At 41.2% G+C, this 17,087-nt stretch overlaps 1 protein-coding gene across 1 annotated transcript in view; it reads right to left on the bottom strand.

Annotated features, from left to right (window-relative positions):
• LOC105918810 (GDNF family receptor alpha-2) overlaps positions 1–17,087 on the bottom strand; it is a 476,342-nt gene that overhangs the window by 85,876 nt on the left and 373,379 nt on the right. The gene's annotated exons all lie outside the window — the stretch shown is intronic.

The raw sequence follows: 17,087 nt of genomic DNA, 5'->3' as shown, positions 1-17,087 counted from the left end.
GTGTGTGAATGCACATGCGCGCAATTTAGAGGGAACAGAAACAGTTTGGCTCGAAACAGTTCCTGTATCGGTCACGTGACTTTCCCATAGCGATACGCGCATCGACACGGGTTTTGCTCTATGAGCTCGACGCATGAGCCGACGCATCGGTGTTGCCGGACCCATCACTAGGATTTACAGACGCAGGAAACAACGACAGACGCTGAGGTTCATCACACTGCTAAGCAGAATCATCACTGGAAATCGTGTGTCACGGTAGGGAAGCCAATATTTTTATGAATGTCTGAAATGTCAGCTGGCTGTAAGGAGATGACGCGGTCTGCTCACGCGCTCCTTGTCATTAGAAAACCGGGCTACTGAAAAACCGAACCGAACCCACACATGGAACTGGGCTGCATTTAGCGCGGTCCGGTTGTGTCTGGCTCGGTTCAGTTCAGTTTGCGTTCCATTTACACTCGATAGTTATCTCGGTTACCAAGCTTGGACTGGTCTCGGCACGGTTAAAAAGGGGTCGTGTAAACAGGGTATAAAAGTAGCTCTTAGTGATGTCATTTTAGGAACAATTTTAGGATTTTCCGAATTCCAAGATTTTTCTTATAATTTTACCTTGGTAAGATAAAGGATATTAACAAAGCATCTGAGGCCTTCAGAGAGCTCCTAAAGTAAAAAAAACAAAACAACAACAAAAAAACAAACAAACAAAGCAATGTTAGGAGTAGTGAGGAGGAGTTTTTGCGAGCCTAAAAGTTTCTGAAATAGGGAAGATGGCAGAAACAGAGAGAGCTGTTTCAAACAATGGAGGAAATGGGCACATAATCTAATCTAAACCTTCTACCTGTATGTTAGACCCAATCCCAACCAAGTTGTTTAAGGACATATTCCCTTTGATCAGTGGCACTATTGTAGACATGATTAATCTATCCTTAGTAAATGGATATGTACCACAGGTTTTGAAAGTAGCTGTTATTAAACCTTTACTTAAGAAACCTTCTCTTGATCAAGATGAGTTAGTAAATTACAGACCTATATCTAATCTTCTTTTCTTATCTAAAATTCTTGAGAAAGTAGTTGCTAATCAACTTTGTGAACATTTACAAAGTAATGACCTACTTGAGGAGTTTCAGTCAGGCTTCAGAGCTCATCATAGCACTGAAACAGCTCTGGTGAAGGTCACTAATGATATTCTCATGGCCTCAGATAATGGACTTGTGTCTATACTTGTCCTGTTAGATCTCAGTGCTGCGTTTGATACAGTTGATCACAATATTCTCCTACAAAGACTTGAACATACTGTAGGGATTAAGGGGAAAGCATTAGGCTGGTTTAAATCTTATCTGTCAGACAGATTCCAATTTGTTCATGTTAATAATAAATCTTCCTCAAACTCTAGGGTCACCTGTGGAATACCATAGGGTTCAGTCCTTGGACCAATTCTCTTTACTATATACAGTTGTGTTCGAAATAATAGCAGTGCCTTTAGAAAAATGAGTAAATGTCAAAATTCTTCAAAGAAATTGTACTTTAATGAACACAGATACATTGGGGACACAGTACATTCTATTCCAAAGCAAAACAATTGCGCAAAGTCATCAAAACTTAAATAATAATAATAATATTTCAAATAAAGTAAGAAATGGCATGTTCAAAAGAATAGCAGTGTTGCCATCTTTCCTTGGAAACTCAAAAATGTACTGTACAAACAAAGAAATTCTTGATAAGTGAACCTAGCTGAGTATCCTAAACTAATATTTTGTTGCAAAACCACGGTTTCTGATGACTGCTTCACATCTGTGGTGCATGGAGTCAACCAACTTCTGGCATCGTTCCACAGGTATTGCAGCCCAGGATAATTGCACTGTATTCCACAATTCCTCAGCGTGTCTTGGTTTTGCCTCATGCACTGCACTTTTTATGTCAGCCCACAAGTTTTCAATGGGATTAAGGTCCGGGGATTGTGCTGGCCACTCCATCAGTTGAATCTTGTTCATCTGGAACCATGCTTTTGCTCGCTTGCTGGTGTGTTTGGGGTCATTATCCTGTTGAAAGGTCCACCTCAAAGGCATTTCCTCCTCAGCATATGGCAGCATGACCTCTTCCAGGATCCTGATGTACTGGAACTGATCCATGATCCCTTGTATGCGGTGAATCGGACCAACACCATAGTATGAAAAACATCCCCATATCATGATGCTTGCACCACCATGCTTAATGGTCTTCAGTGAGTACTGTGGCTTGAATTCTGTGTTTGCAGGGCGTCTGACATACTGCCTGTGACCCTTAGACCCAAAAAGAACAATCTTGCTTTCATCTGTCCACAAGATATTATGCCATTTCTTTTCAGGCCAGTCAATGTGCTCTTTGGCAAATTGTAAACGCTTCTGCACATGTCTTTTTCTCAGCAGTGGGACTTTGCGGGGGCTTCTTGCTGGAAGGTTAACCTCAGTAAGACGTCTTCTGATTGTCACAGTACTCACTGTCAACTGAAGGTCTTGCTTGATCCTCTTGGATCCCATCATTGGCTGAGTCTTCGCCAGTTTGGCTATTCTTCTGTCCATTCGAGGGGTTGTCTTTCTTTTTCTTCCTCGTTTTTCAGTTTTTTGCTCCCATTTCAGGGCATTTGAGATCATTTTAGCTGAACAGCCAATGATTTTCTGCACCTCTTTGTATGTTTTCCCTTCTTTAATCAATTTTTTTATTAGGAAACGCTCATCTTCAGAACAGTGTTTTGAACGACCCATTTTCCTTGTTTTTTCAGGACAAATGCACAGCCAGCATGCCAGTTGTCTTGATCCTTAAATACGGATCACCTGTTAACACCCTTTTTTCCCAGAATACCCTCCCTAATTGATGCCCTCTCTAATTGAACTCACCACTGCTATTTTTTTGAACACACCCTTTTCAGTTAATCATTCAATTTCACAGAATCCACAGTATGCATGGCTGTCCTGTTGGGTTTGTTGGTTTTCTATACCTTTATTTTACCCCCCAGAAACTTATCTGGGGTATAGAGTTTGAAATGTTAATAACACCAGTGATTTTCTTGCTGCTGTTGAGGCACTGCTATTATTTCGAACACAACTGTATATGCTTCCGATAGGCAAAATTATCAGACAGCATGGGATTAATTTCCACTGTTATGCTGATGATACTCAGCTATATTTATCCATAAATCCTGATGAATCCAATCAATTACTTCGACTGCAGTCATGTCTTGATGACATCAAAAGCTGGATGACTTTAAATTTCCTGCATCTAAATTCTGACAAGACCGAAGTTGTAATCTTTGGGCCAGAGTCCTCAAAAAATAAACTTCTTAACCAATCACTTAATCTGGGTGGCATTAACCTGGCCCCTGGTAATAAAGTAAAAAATCTTGGTGTTATTTTTGACCAAGACATGTCATTTAAATCCCATATTAAACAGGTTTCCAGAGTTTCCTTTTTTCACCTCCGGAATATCGCCAAAATTAGAAACATTATGTCCAGGAGCGATGCTGAAAAACTGGTCCATGCATTTGTTACTTCAAGGCTGGACTATTGTAATTCTTTACTATCAGGAAGTCCACAAAATGCAGTTCAAAGCCTTCAGCTGATCCAAAATGCTGCAGCAAGAGTTCTGATGAGAATCAACAAGAGGGATCATATTTCTCCAATTTTGGCTTCCCTTCATTGGCTTCCTGTTAAATCAAGAATAGAATTTAAAATTCTTCTTCTAACGTATAAAGCCCTTAATAATCAAGCTCCATCATATATCAGAGCTCTGATTACCCCGTATGTTCCTAACAGAGCACTTCGCTCTCAGACTGCAGGTCTGCTGGTGGTTCCTAGAGTCTCTAAAAGTAGAATGGGAGGCAGATCCTTTAGCTATCAGGCTCCTCTCCTGTGGAACCAACTCCCAGTTTTGGTCCGTGAGGCAGACACCCTGTCTACTTTTAAGACTAGGCTTAAAACTTTTCTTTTTGACAAAAATTATAACTAGTGGCTCATGTTACTCTCAGTTACCTTTATAGTTTTACTGCTATAGGCTTAGGCTACTGGAGTATATCAGGATCTAATTTTCTCACTCTATTGAGTTCTACTGTTCTTCAATTATGCATTATGTGTTGTCATTTCTGCTTTAACTTTCTGTTCTCTCTCTTTTCTCTTCATAGTAGGTACACCTGGTCTGGCGTTCTGTTAACTGTGACATCATCCAGAGAAGACGGCTCACCCGCTACTACCATCTAATGTAGAACAGATTACTAGATCAATGTGTGCTTCTGTGCTTTTTTGTCTCTCTTGTTGTGTCTCTGCTCTGTCTTCTGTAACCCCAGTCGGTCGAGGCAGATGACCGTTCATACTGAGCCCGGTTCTGCCGGAGGTTTTTCCTTCCCGTTAATGGGTGGTTTTTCTTCCCACTGTCGCTTCATGCTTGCTCAGTATGAGGGATTGCAGCAAAGCCATGTACAATGCAGATGACTCTTCCTGTGGCTCTATGGTTCCCCAGGAGTGAATGCTGCTTGTCGGGACTTTGATGCAATCAACTGGTTTCCTTATATAGGACATTTTTGACCAATCTGTATAATCTGACCCAATCTGTATAATATGATTGAACTTGACTTTGTAAAGTGCCTTGAGATGACATGTTTCATGATTTGGCGCTATATAAATAAAATTGAATTGAATTGAATTGAATAATAGGAAAAATATTTGATCATGAATAAAAAGTGCAGAATGTACAAAGATTTTAGTACAGAGGATTTTGTTATTTAGAAAAATGCTCTCATTAAACATTTTTAAAGTCATGGAAAAAAGTTGCAGAAAAATATATACAAGATACACACTCTAGACAAGATAAAAGGTGAGAAAGTACTGTATTTTCTGCCGATGTTTATGTAAATACGTGAAATGGTAATTACATTTTTTTTGTGTGATACCATGTCCTCTAATGCTTTTGATTCCTGCACGTAGTGTTTCTCACTTTCCAGGCTGGTGCATTAAAACACCAAGACACAGAGAGAAAAAGATGCATTGATCGGCAGCAATGTGCTTCAAAGCTTGCCTGTTTGCGCCATGATCCAGGGACCAATTTACCTTTCAACTCTCCTCTATTCTCCTAGAGCTGTGCAGACAGAGGCACTGCTCCTCTGTCCAGTTTGTTTTTTTCCATCTATTTTTTCTCCATTTTATGTCGATCATTTAGCCAAATGCAACCACTTTATACAAGAAGATAATCCCAGCAAAATGCTGACAGGTGAGTGCACATTAATATTAAATTGATGAAGTAGTAAACAATTACCAGCATAACAAACATAAACATAATGATGAGAATGTAAATAAGGTGCATTCAAACAGTTTGATACTGTGCGACAATTAATTAATTTTGATTACCATCTCAGATTTCTTAATCCAGTCTAATCGGTTTATGTATCTCCTTTGATCATTAGAAGCACATTTTCATTGTGTTTTTTTTTTTTTTGTTTGTTTGTTTGTTTCTTGACTCCTAGGTATGAATGTTTAGGCCAAGATAGGAGCTCTCTGAGAGGACTCTGAGAATCTTTGTGACTCTTTGGTCACTTGAGTCCTGGAAAGGCCCCGAAAGTTGGTGGTTCAAAACTCAGTCTGTCACTCTGGGTCCCTGAGCAAAACCCTTGACCAAAGATTGCTCCCTGTGTGCCACTCAGTGTCAGCAGAACACCTCTCCTAAGGGATGGGTTAAACAAAGAAACTAATTTCCCCGCTGTGAGACTATAAATCTAATTCCTTATTAATACTATTTTTTTTAGACAAATTAGCCAAAGAGTCTGATTTAGAATTGATTTAAAAGTGTTAACCATTCATATGTTGGAAATGAACAATAGTCCAAGCGTGCTCTGACTGATGATGTGAGGATTAATGCAAATCAAAAATGAAATTGCTGCCTTCAGAAACATGTTTTTATTTTTTGTGCAACTCAGATCAAATCAGATGAAAGAAAGAGATTATCTCACATCCTGCTACATTAAAAAGGTTGTATATGTTTAGGTTGACGTTTTGTTTCTCAGTGGTACATACATAATGTTGATTGAAGATGGTTCCTTACAAACAGTAGCAAGAAATACAAGAGATACAAAGAGCAAAACCTAACCTTGAACACAAAATTAGATAAAAAAAACATTAAATTGTTTAGATACATTCATAAAGATGATCACTAACTTACATAAATTTTGGTTACCAACACAGACATCCACATAGGACATTTTTTTGCAATATTAGTAAAAATACATTTAGTAATATGTTAATTCAAACTAAAACCACAACAGTACAGAAACAAAATCGTCCAGATGATTTTTCTGCATTGTTGCCTTTAGCTGCACATTAAGAGTCACTTCTCACTTGGAGTGAGCTGAACCATCGTGACAAAGACTAAGGAGCTTTGTCACGTTGATATATATATATATATATATATATATATATATATATATATATATATATATATATATATATATATATATATATATACATAAAGTCTATATATATATATATATATATATATATATATATATATATATATATATAGACTTATATATATGTATATATCATATTACCTTGTGTGGAATGTTGTAAATATATAGATATTTATAAATGTGTGTTAATCTGGACCATGTAACGAAAGTAATTTCCCTCTGGGATTTTTAAAGTATGTCTGATTCTGATTCTGATTCAGATCAGTTTTGGATTTTGTTTTTTCTTAAAAAACCAAGTGGATTATCAGCTTTTCTGCCAACTTTCATTCTGTCCGCTATCACAGTACAAATAAGTCAAGGCTTGATCTCTTTTCTACTCCTGTCTCCCCTCTATGCTGAGATATTGGCTGTGGATTCTGGATTGTTACCTCAGAACCTTTACAGTGGACATCTAGCTATTTTACTTTATGTCTCCATTTTCAATCCAATCCGAGCACTGTGAGAATCATGTTCTTTGATTTCTCCAGTACTGTGGTGGTCAACTTTGTCACTTGGAGTGAGCTGAACCATCTGCAGCTCAATGTGACAAAGACTAAGGAGCTAATAGTGGATCTGAAGAGGGCTAAAACACCTGTAACCCCTGTTTCTATCCAGGGGGTCCCTGTTGACACTGTGGAGGAGTATAAATACCTGGGAGTGTACTTTAACAGTAAGCTGGACTGGACTAGAAACACCGAGGTGGTCTACAAAAAGGGCCAAAGCCGACTTTTTTTCCTGAGGAGGCTGAGGTCCTTTAACATCTGCGGGATGATGCTGAGGATGTTTTATGAGTCTGTTGTTGCCAGCACGCTCTTCTTTGCTGTCACACGCTGGGGCAGCGGGCTGAGGGTCATTGACAACAACAGACTAAACAAACTGATCAGGAGGGCGGGGGATGTTGTGGGGGAGGAACTGGACACTCTGATGACTGTGGCAGAGAGGAGGATGCTGTCCAGGCTTCAGTCCATCTTAGACAATGTCTCACACCCGCTCCATGACACACTGGCCCAGCAGAGGAGCTCCTTCAGCAGAAGACTCCTCTTACCCAGATGCACCACAGGAAATCATTCCTGCCTGTGGTCATCAATCTTTACAACGCCTCCCTCAGTAATTTAGACACCCTCCCTCTGTAACTGACAGTCATGCATTTTTTGCACTGTTCTTGCACAAGTCACTATCACTTTATTTGGATATATATATATATATATATATATATATATATATATATATATTTATTGAGTTATATATGTATATATTATATGATTTTGTGTGGAATGTTGTAAATATATATATTAAAATGTTTGTATATCTGGAGCGTCTAACAGAAGTAATTTCCCTCTGGGATCATTAAAGTATGTCTGATTCTGATTCTGATCACCTCTCTCCACTCCCAGCAGAATTACCTCACCACTTAGGTAGTTACCATTTTCAATGGCATCCCATTCATGCTTCATTAAACCAGCCTTGTTATGACCCTCTTTCTTTTTCAGAAGGCCCTGTAATAAACATTGTAAACCTTTACCTTTGTCAATCATTAGTATTTGGGCTCAACTAAACTAACTTGGTTCACCACAATTTGTTTGCATACAGATTTGGAGTGTGCGCGTGATGTTTAAACGCTCAATACCTGTCTCACTGTTTGCTCAAACAAAAGATAGCTCCAGAAGTTGATATACGGAATGTTGACTGAAAAATAGGTGGGTACACGCCGTATACCCGCTTACACCCTGGACTACTCTGTCCAACATCATGTGAGATCGTATAGCATTGACACCCATTGTGCAGCCTAATTTTTTTACAAACACAGCAAAATCCTTTGTCATCTTTAATGTCGACAGGCTGCAGCCATGTCCCCAATTCCTCGTTTTCCATCAACTTTTGTTGAAATTTGCATCTTCCCATTCTCTAGCTCTTTCTTCGCCTCAACCCTCTTTTCCACACATCATTAAAAACAAACGACTTTACGATCAACCGGAAGCAGTTCAGCGTGTTTGATTCCGTGCAAATACGCCAAATCAGTTCTCTCTGATATAATATATCTGACGAAACTGTTTTTATGAACGTATTTTTTTTAATAAAAGATAAGGCATTTTTAATGCCACAAATAATCACATTTAATCACTTTTAATGCCAATTAAGGCCTTAATTTTAAAACATTTATTTTAATGACTTTTAATGATTTTTAATGCCCCGCGGAAACCCTGTTTGAAAACTATCTAGGGCAACTTGGTTAGGGGCCCATGCAATGCACTTACTCAAGTTATCCGGAGGCTGTCTGAAGTAGAACATGCCAAGTAGGGCTTGCAAATACTGCATTCAGATGGATTAAATCAAAATGCTGCAGCTTTTGGCAGAAATTACTAAACATAACGGTGGGATTGAAGAAAAAACAAAATGAAGAGGGCTATAGGGTGGATAATAGTGAAGGGTCAGTGCCACTCACAAAAACTGATGGACAACACTTTAAAACCTTGTCAAGGGATACTTTCATTGTTAAAGGTACAAACAGGGACTCATGCGTTAAAAATAAGAATAAAGTGGTTCTTGTTGAAAAAGTGTTTATCGATGGAGGGATCGACCATGTTGCAGGAAGGGAGAAATGCAAGGAACCATATTTTGTAACGGAGGAACATGTCCATAAGTGTGTCACACTGCCCTTTCAGAACAATTTTGTCGTTGTGTCTTTACTTTATAGAAAAAGTTTTCTGTAGTTGTTTTTGAGAAGCATCCACATACAGACATATTATTCTAAAGTTTACCCAATTCTTTATTTTTTGTGTTAATTACTATTTCAATCTGAAAAACTCACACAGAAAGAAAAGGCAATTGCAGCTAAGGCGCTCTGGCTAATTTGGTTTGTTTTTGGGTTCTTATTCGTGTTATTGTCACTCCAAGTTCTAATACCATACGGGAGAGAGGAGCTGTTGGAATTGCGACCCATCCTGTGGAGTTCACAAACTGTACCAAGTGTGGAATACGCACTTTATTCACCCCAACCTGCAATCGAAAAAAGAAGCTCCTCTGTATCCCCCCAGACACCCAGAAAAGGGGTAAGCAAAGAAGGAGATGGCGAGGCTGTCAGGCAGGCCTGCTGACTTGGCTGAAAGCCAACTCATACAGAACAACACTTCCGAGCCCCACTCTGGCCAATGTAAGATCCCTCGCCAACAAACTTGGTGAGATCCGGTTAAGAATCACTGCTCGCAAGATGGACAGCTGTATAGCAGTTTTAACAGAATCGTGGTTATATGGCAGCATCCCCGACAAAGCAGTGATGCTGGAGGAGCACACACTGTACAGGGCCAACTGAATGCTAATAAAAGCAAAGGAGGAGGTTAGGCAATTTACATCCACAACTCCTGATACACTTCAGCAAAAGTAGTCGGAACCTTTTGCTCACCTGACCTGAAATACCTTGCAGCTAAGTGAAGACAATTTAAACTAGCTAGAGAGTTAAGCTCTGTGATAATCATTGCAACGTACGTGCAGCCGAGAGCTAATGCTAAGCTAGCTCCTGAGGAACTCTACTGCTTTGTTAACGGCCAAATGAACAGTGATCCAGAAGTGGCTGTGATAATCGCTGGGAACTTTAACCATGTTAATTTAAAGTCTGTGTTCCCCAAGTTCCATACATTTATTAAGTTCCCAATCAGTAACACATTAGATCAAGTTTACTGTAACATCCCAGGAGCATACATATCTGCCGCAGTTCCTCACTTTGACTCATCAGCTCACATCTCTGTGGACCTGATTCCTGCCTACAAGTTACTGATCTGCAGAACCAGGCCGGTGATAAAAAACATTCAGGTTTGGACAGAAGAGGCCTACTCAGTTCTACGGAACTGTTTTGAAATCATTGACTGAGATGTATTTAAAGAGGGTGCTGACTTAGAAAGCTACACATCATCTGTGCTTTCCTATATCCACTTCTGCACTTATGCTGTCCTACCCACAAAGACAATAAGAGTGTTTCCTAACCAGAAGCCATGGGTGGACAGCTCAGTGCGGTCCTTGCAGAAGGCCCGGGATGCAGCATTCAGATCTGGAGACAGAGTGGCCTAAATCAGGACTAGAAGCAATCTCAAAAAAAGGCATCCAGAAGGCCAAGCAAATGCACAAGCAGAACATCGGGGACCACTTCAGCAGCAATGATCCATGCAACATGTGGAGAGGCATCACGGACTACAAGCACAGAGACCAGCAGCCCAGCAATGATCCAGCTCTCCCTGACACCTTAAACAGCTTCTTAACATGCTTCGACTCTCTAAGCAGCAGGGAGCCTGAACATCTTCCCCGCCTCTCGTTCTGCAGCTTCACCAAGTGGACCTCTTCCCTGAAAAATGTAACACCAACAACACCGTAGGTCCACCCATGGTTTCATCCCGGAAGCTTAAATTGTGTCCAGACCAGCTAGCAGGGGTCTTTCTAGACATCTACACATCTACATCTACATCTCTCCCTGCAGGTTCCTGCCTGTTTGAAATCCTCCATTATCATGTCTGTCCCCAAGAAACCAATCATCACCTGCCTCAGTGATTATTGTCCCATCGCTCTGACCCCCGTCATCATGAAGTGCTTTGAGACAATCCTCCTAAAGTAAATCAAGGACGCCATCCCTGCTGGGCTGAACAGTCTGTAGTTTGCCTACAGGGAGAATCGCTCCACAGAGGATGCTGTCTTGTTAGCACTGCACTCAGCTCTGACTCACCTGCAGCAGCCCAACACCTATTCAACACCGTGCTCCCAGACATGCTGGATCTGAAGCTCCACAACATGGGACTATCCACATCTCTCTGCTCCTTGTTCAGTGACTTCCTCACCAACAGACCCCAGGTGGTGAGGATAGGGAAACACACATCTGCTCCACTGATCCTCAACACAGGAACGCCACAGGGTTGTGTCCATAGCCCAGCTCTCTTCACCCTTTTCACCCAGGACTGTTCTGCTGTACACAGTGGTGAAATTTATGGACGACAACACTGTAGTGGGTCTCATCTCCAACAATAATGAGTCCCAGTACAGGGATGAGGTAAGCAATCTCACACAGTCGTGCTCCAGGAACAACCTGATCCTGAACACCAGTAAGACCAATGAGGTGATAATAGACTACAGGAGGTCCAAGAGGACTGAACACACTCCTCTCTGCATTCAGGGGGAGGTGGTGGAGCATGTGGTCAGCATTAGGTCATCAAAGCTAAAACAAATAAACTTAGAAACAGTTTTTTCCCAAGAGCTGTGAGGGCAATTGCCCCCTGATGGGAGACAGCAGTGCAACAATTTTAAATCACCTCCACTTTTACTAGCCCATCATACTTTACAATCACCTTAATATGACTGCCTACTGCACACCATCTCTGAATCATCACTGAATGAAAACCTCAATCACCATTGTTCATTAAGCACCTTACCTCGTTGTTTTTATCTATGACTTTCCTGAACTCTAAAAAAAAAAAAAATGTAACCCATGTTCATCGCATGTTTGTTTGTCAGTTGTTGTTTTGCCTTCATTATGTGCAATGTGAACTGTAATGTGAACCAGAGTAGCCAAAGAGAAATTTCGGCGTGGTGACAAATAAAATATTCTGATTCTGATGAGTTGATTCCCCCAGAACTCGAAGCCAAAAAAGATTGTCCACTTTACCTTTAAGGTAACACCAACTTTGAAGGTATCGTAAAACCCAAAATGCATTAGCTCCTTAAAATGAAACCCCTTCTTATTTCTTAAATTTAGTTTAAGAAAAGAAAACATTGTGTGACAATAAATACAGCCATACAACATTCCTGCTTAGCAGAACCAGCCTAACATTTATGTTTCCCGTGTTTTAGCACAACTTATTTAAATCAACTGATTGTCAGCCAACTGTAAAATGTTCGTTCATCTGATGGGGTTGTGATTGAGAGGGCAAACAGGCAGTGTTTCAGGAACAGGAAGAGAGTGAATGGGTCTCTTTTTCAACTAAAAAACACAATGATCAAATACTGTGTTTTTACACCCGTTCAGTAAGAAACGTCAAATACACTAAGATATTCCTGTTTGTATAATCCACACAACTGCTCTGTGTTCACAGTTAGTGTGCAGAGGAGAAGCTTTGTGTTTGACGAAAGGCCCAGAGCTCGTGATGCAGCTAGGTCACTGATATTTAGAGAAAGTATCTTGGGATCTTGAACACAGTGTTTTAATCTCTGTTTTCACTTGATCTACCTGATCTCCATTATTTGCTCTGCAAACTGTAATATATCAGCCTCATAAAGAACTTGGCAAATGTTTCAGGAAATGCAGGGAGTCTTTAGAAACCGTACCAACAAAAATAATGTTGAAATATTTACTGCCTTTGAAGCACAGCTTGTTCTCTAAGTGTGAGAATTAAGAAAAACAGCTAATTTTATAAATCAAAAGACTAGCCAATCAAATCCTAATCACAGAAATTAATGAAATGGTAGTTATCTGTACATATACAGAAAGTTCAATTTAAGTACACTGATTTTTTTTGCTTAAAATAATGATTGTATGCCTAAATCTCAGTTCAAATACGTAGCCAAAGGCAAGGCTCATATGCACATTTCATGTAAAAATTTGAAACTTTTTGGAGCATAAATTTAAGACTTCTTTGATGTTTTAGTACATGTTAGAAATACAACATTTCACCATGAAGATTTGACAGAAATATCTGCAGTATTCAGGTTTTAATTTCAGCACCTTTAAAAAAAGAAGAGGAAGGGATGATAAATAGTGAGCAAGTGCATGGATGGACAAATGGACAGATTGGATGGACCAAAACTGACATAATAAAACAATTAATATAGAAATACATAAATTGACTCAATAACATTATAACTATGTTATTTGAATTATAAAAAGTATTGAAACAGAAATATTTTTCCAAACAGCATTTACTTTTTCTATACAACCTTTGCCCGCTTTGAAACAATTAAGAACCCAGATGGAATTAAATGTAACTTCACATATTGATCAGCATTGGCTGGCAACCCTTCCTGCCCTGAAACACAGATACACAGTCTTTAGATTGTCTCTGGTGGCAGGTCAGCCAGTCATCAAGTTTTTAATGGAAAGATTTTCGTTGTACCACACTGGAAATAGTTAAGTAAAAAAATAAATAATCACTTCTATTTAAAATGTACAGACACATCAATGGAAAAAAATGTTTTCCCTACCTTTCTTTGTTTGCTTGAGAAGGATGACAAGCAAGCCAGCTGATTTTTCAAATATCATAAAGAATATTTTCATTTGCTGTTAACTGCAGGAACAGTCCAATTCTAATCCTTTCCTCTGTTGGCCCATCATGACCAGAAAAGACTGACAGACTACACCTTCCAGCATGCATTGTGAGCCTGACAGAAGTTATATAGGTGGATTGTCAGGACTCAGCCAGCAGGGCCGTGCAGCTTGCTGCCGGCTCTGCTGCCTCAGACTCTTTCCACAGGTGTTCTGGGTTGACTGGTGGGCGGAGCCCACACACCTCCGGGCGGTTGAGCGGCACCGGGAGGCACTACTTAAACACCACGCAGACAGCGAGAGGATGCCAGAGTGTTACCGTTGTGGTATGCAGACAAGCCTTGGCCACTCGTTCTCTGTGTTTCCCAGAAGAACTAATCACTCACCTCTGTGTCTCCCAGGTACCTCCTCGTGTCAGTTCTCTTCCTCTCGTGACCCTGTGAAGTCTCTCGTGGCAGGAGCTCCAAGCATCGTCATCTTCCGTCTGGTGTTGGTCTCTCCTGCAAACCTCCTGGTTCCTCCTGAGTCGGTTCCCCTCCCCTGGAACCCTGCCATCTCCGGAAAGTCACCTGGTTCCTCTTGCTGTCCTAGACATCTGGATTCCCCGGTGCTGCTCGGACCCGACCCCACCTTCGACCCACTGGTCTCCCGGACGCCTGTGGCCACCATCGCACGGCTAGCGCTGAGTCCCCACTGCTTCCTCCCCGGTCGGCCTTCTGTCCATCAAGTGGTAAGCTTGCGTCCAGCAGCAGATCCAGCTCAGTCAGACCAGTTCCTCCCCACGTTTCCCCAGTTAACCTCTGTCCCGTTCTTCCCCAGTGATCGACCCGGTTTCCTGCTTCCAGACCGTTACCTGACGCTGCCTCGGCTGAGGCAGAATCCTCCCGTTACCTGGTTCTTAAATAAAACCTTTAAACTTCACCTGTTTCTCCCGAGTGTGCTTCTGCATGTGGGCAAAATACATAAAGCCAACCATGACATGGATGAGCCACTTCCGGTCCAGAAGTCATCGGAGAAGATCCCCAGCTCGTCTCCAGCTGTCGACTCACAAAAAAGGCAGACACAGCACAGCTGACCTTAACTTAGAGCGGCGTTCCAAACTACCAGGCAGGTTTCGTTAACCTTTGAAGGACGTAAGAAAGCTTTCAAGATTTAGCTGTCTGTGTATTCGACACATCTCACTTTACATTTTATCTTCGAAGAAGGAGCTAAAGCAGCTCAGCAGATCCTGTGGAATGTGCAGCCAGCAGACTTCATTCATTCCTGGCCGTATAATCCAGCATTATTGAATCTGATCATCAATTCCCCAAGGAGGTGGTATCTCATCCATTTAACGTTGACTAAACAGCAGCTAACCTTCTGTTTTTCCCTCACAAAGGATGTGTTTGAATAGGTCCACTCAGCAGCAAGCTAAAGGTTCCCTTCTGCAGATCCCCTTCTGCAAAGCTTAAGTAACTTGGTTTAAGTCTCCCCTATCTCCTGCTAGTCTCCCCCTATCTCCTGCTCTCTGTGTCAGATGTTTAGTTATTCCTCCTTTAGTGATAATGGTACATGTAATAAATAGTGTTTTTGTAGCTTTGGAGGCGAGGGTGTCAGAATTGGAGACCCGGCTCCACGCTGTTGAAAGACCAGCTGATAGCCGCCCCTTAGCTAGTGCGGAGTCACATCGAGTAACTTCAGGTAGCAGTCCTCCAGCAGCAGCACCCGAGCAGCCGGGTAACCAGGCCGGCTGGGTGATGGTTCATAAGAAGCATAGCTCTAGATTCAAGCCCCAAGGTCACCACCAACCTGTCTGTGTTTTTAACAAATTTTCCCCACTCAGCGACACACCCGCTGAGAAGCCGACCCTGATTATTGTGAGCTCTATAGTCAGAAACGTGGCACTAGAGACACCAGGGACCATAGTTAAATGCCTGCCAGGGGCCAGAACGGGTGACATCAAATCCTACCTGCTGGCTAAGGATAATACAGTAGGATTGGTATTCACGCTGGCGGTAATGACATCCAGTTATGCCGATCGGAGGTCACTAAAGTTAGTGTTGCTTCGGTGTGTAAGTTTGCTAAAACAATGTCGGACTCTGTAATTTTCTCTGGTCCCCTGCCTTATCTGACCAGTGATGACATGTTTAGCCACATGTCATCATTCAACTGATGGTTGTCTAGGTGGTGTCCTGAAAACGATGTGGCTGATAACAGGCAAACTTTCTGGGGAAAACCTGGTCTGATCCGGAGAGACGGTATCCATGCCACTTTGGATGGTGCAGCTCTTCTTTCTAGGAATCTGGCCGGATTTATTAGTTCTCCTAAATGCTGACAACCCATGGTCCAGACCAGGAAGCAGACCCATAGTCCCTGCAGCTTCTGTACTGTTACCCACCCATTACCCTACTGAGACAGTCTCAGCCAAAACTGAATAGATCAAAAACAGATATAAAAGGAACAAATAAAAAAAATCTAATAAAAATCAATACGACTTAACTTGAACCAAAAAATAAAACAATTAAATGTGGTCTATTAAATGTAAGGTCGCTCCCTCTAAAGACTTTGTTAGTTAATGAATTGATTTCTGATAATCAGATTGATTTATTTTGTCTCACAGAAACCTGGGTACAAAAAGGCCTACTTAGGACTAGTACTAGTTCTACTGTTCTCCAATTTTGCATTGCTTGTCGTCATTTCAGCTTTTAACTTTTTGTTCTCTCTCTTTTTTTCTTCATAGTACCTAGCATTCTGTTAGCTGTGACATCATCCACTATTACCATCTAATGTAGAACAGATTACTGGATCAATCTGTGCTTGTTTGTCTCTCTTGTTGTGGTTCTGCTCTGTCTTCTCTAACCCCCAGTTGGTCGAGGCAGATGACCGTTCATACTGAGCCTGGTTCTGCAGGAGGTTTTGCCTTCCCGTTAATGGGGAGTTTTTCTTTCCGCTGTCGCTTCATGCTTGCTCAGTATGACCAGGCATTTTCTTACCAATCTGAATAATGTGACCCAATCTGTATAATCTGATTGAATTTGACTTTGTAAAGTGCCTTGAGATGACAATTGGTGCTACATAAATTGAATTGAATTGAATTAAACTGATGAGCTTTAAGATAGAGCCGATCAGTGGGTTTTACTGTTTCAGGCCTCTATCCTTCTCTTTCTGACTCATGTTTCCCTACACACACACACACACACACACACACACACACACACACACACACACACATACAGACACACTTGGCGCCATTTCCAAACTGGGAGCTCAAGTGGCCTCTGTTGCTTTTTTGTTGTTTGCCAGCTAACTAGTCTCTGCTGTTAGCCGAGCCGTGCTGCTAAGCTGGATAGCTGCTAACTAGCTTAGCAGCTAACTCTCAGCAATCCCCAGATCCCCGTGGATTCAGCATCT

This window comes from Fundulus heteroclitus, chromosome 8 (genome assembly GCF_011125445.2).
Source record: "Fundulus heteroclitus isolate FHET01 chromosome 8, MU-UCD_Fhet_4.1, whole genome shotgun sequence".
NCBI classification, from domain to species: domain Eukaryota; kingdom Metazoa; phylum Chordata; class Actinopteri; order Cyprinodontiformes; family Fundulidae; genus Fundulus; species Fundulus heteroclitus.
Note: the sequence above shows the minus strand (reverse complement) of the source record. Positions and strands in the feature narration are given on the sequence as shown.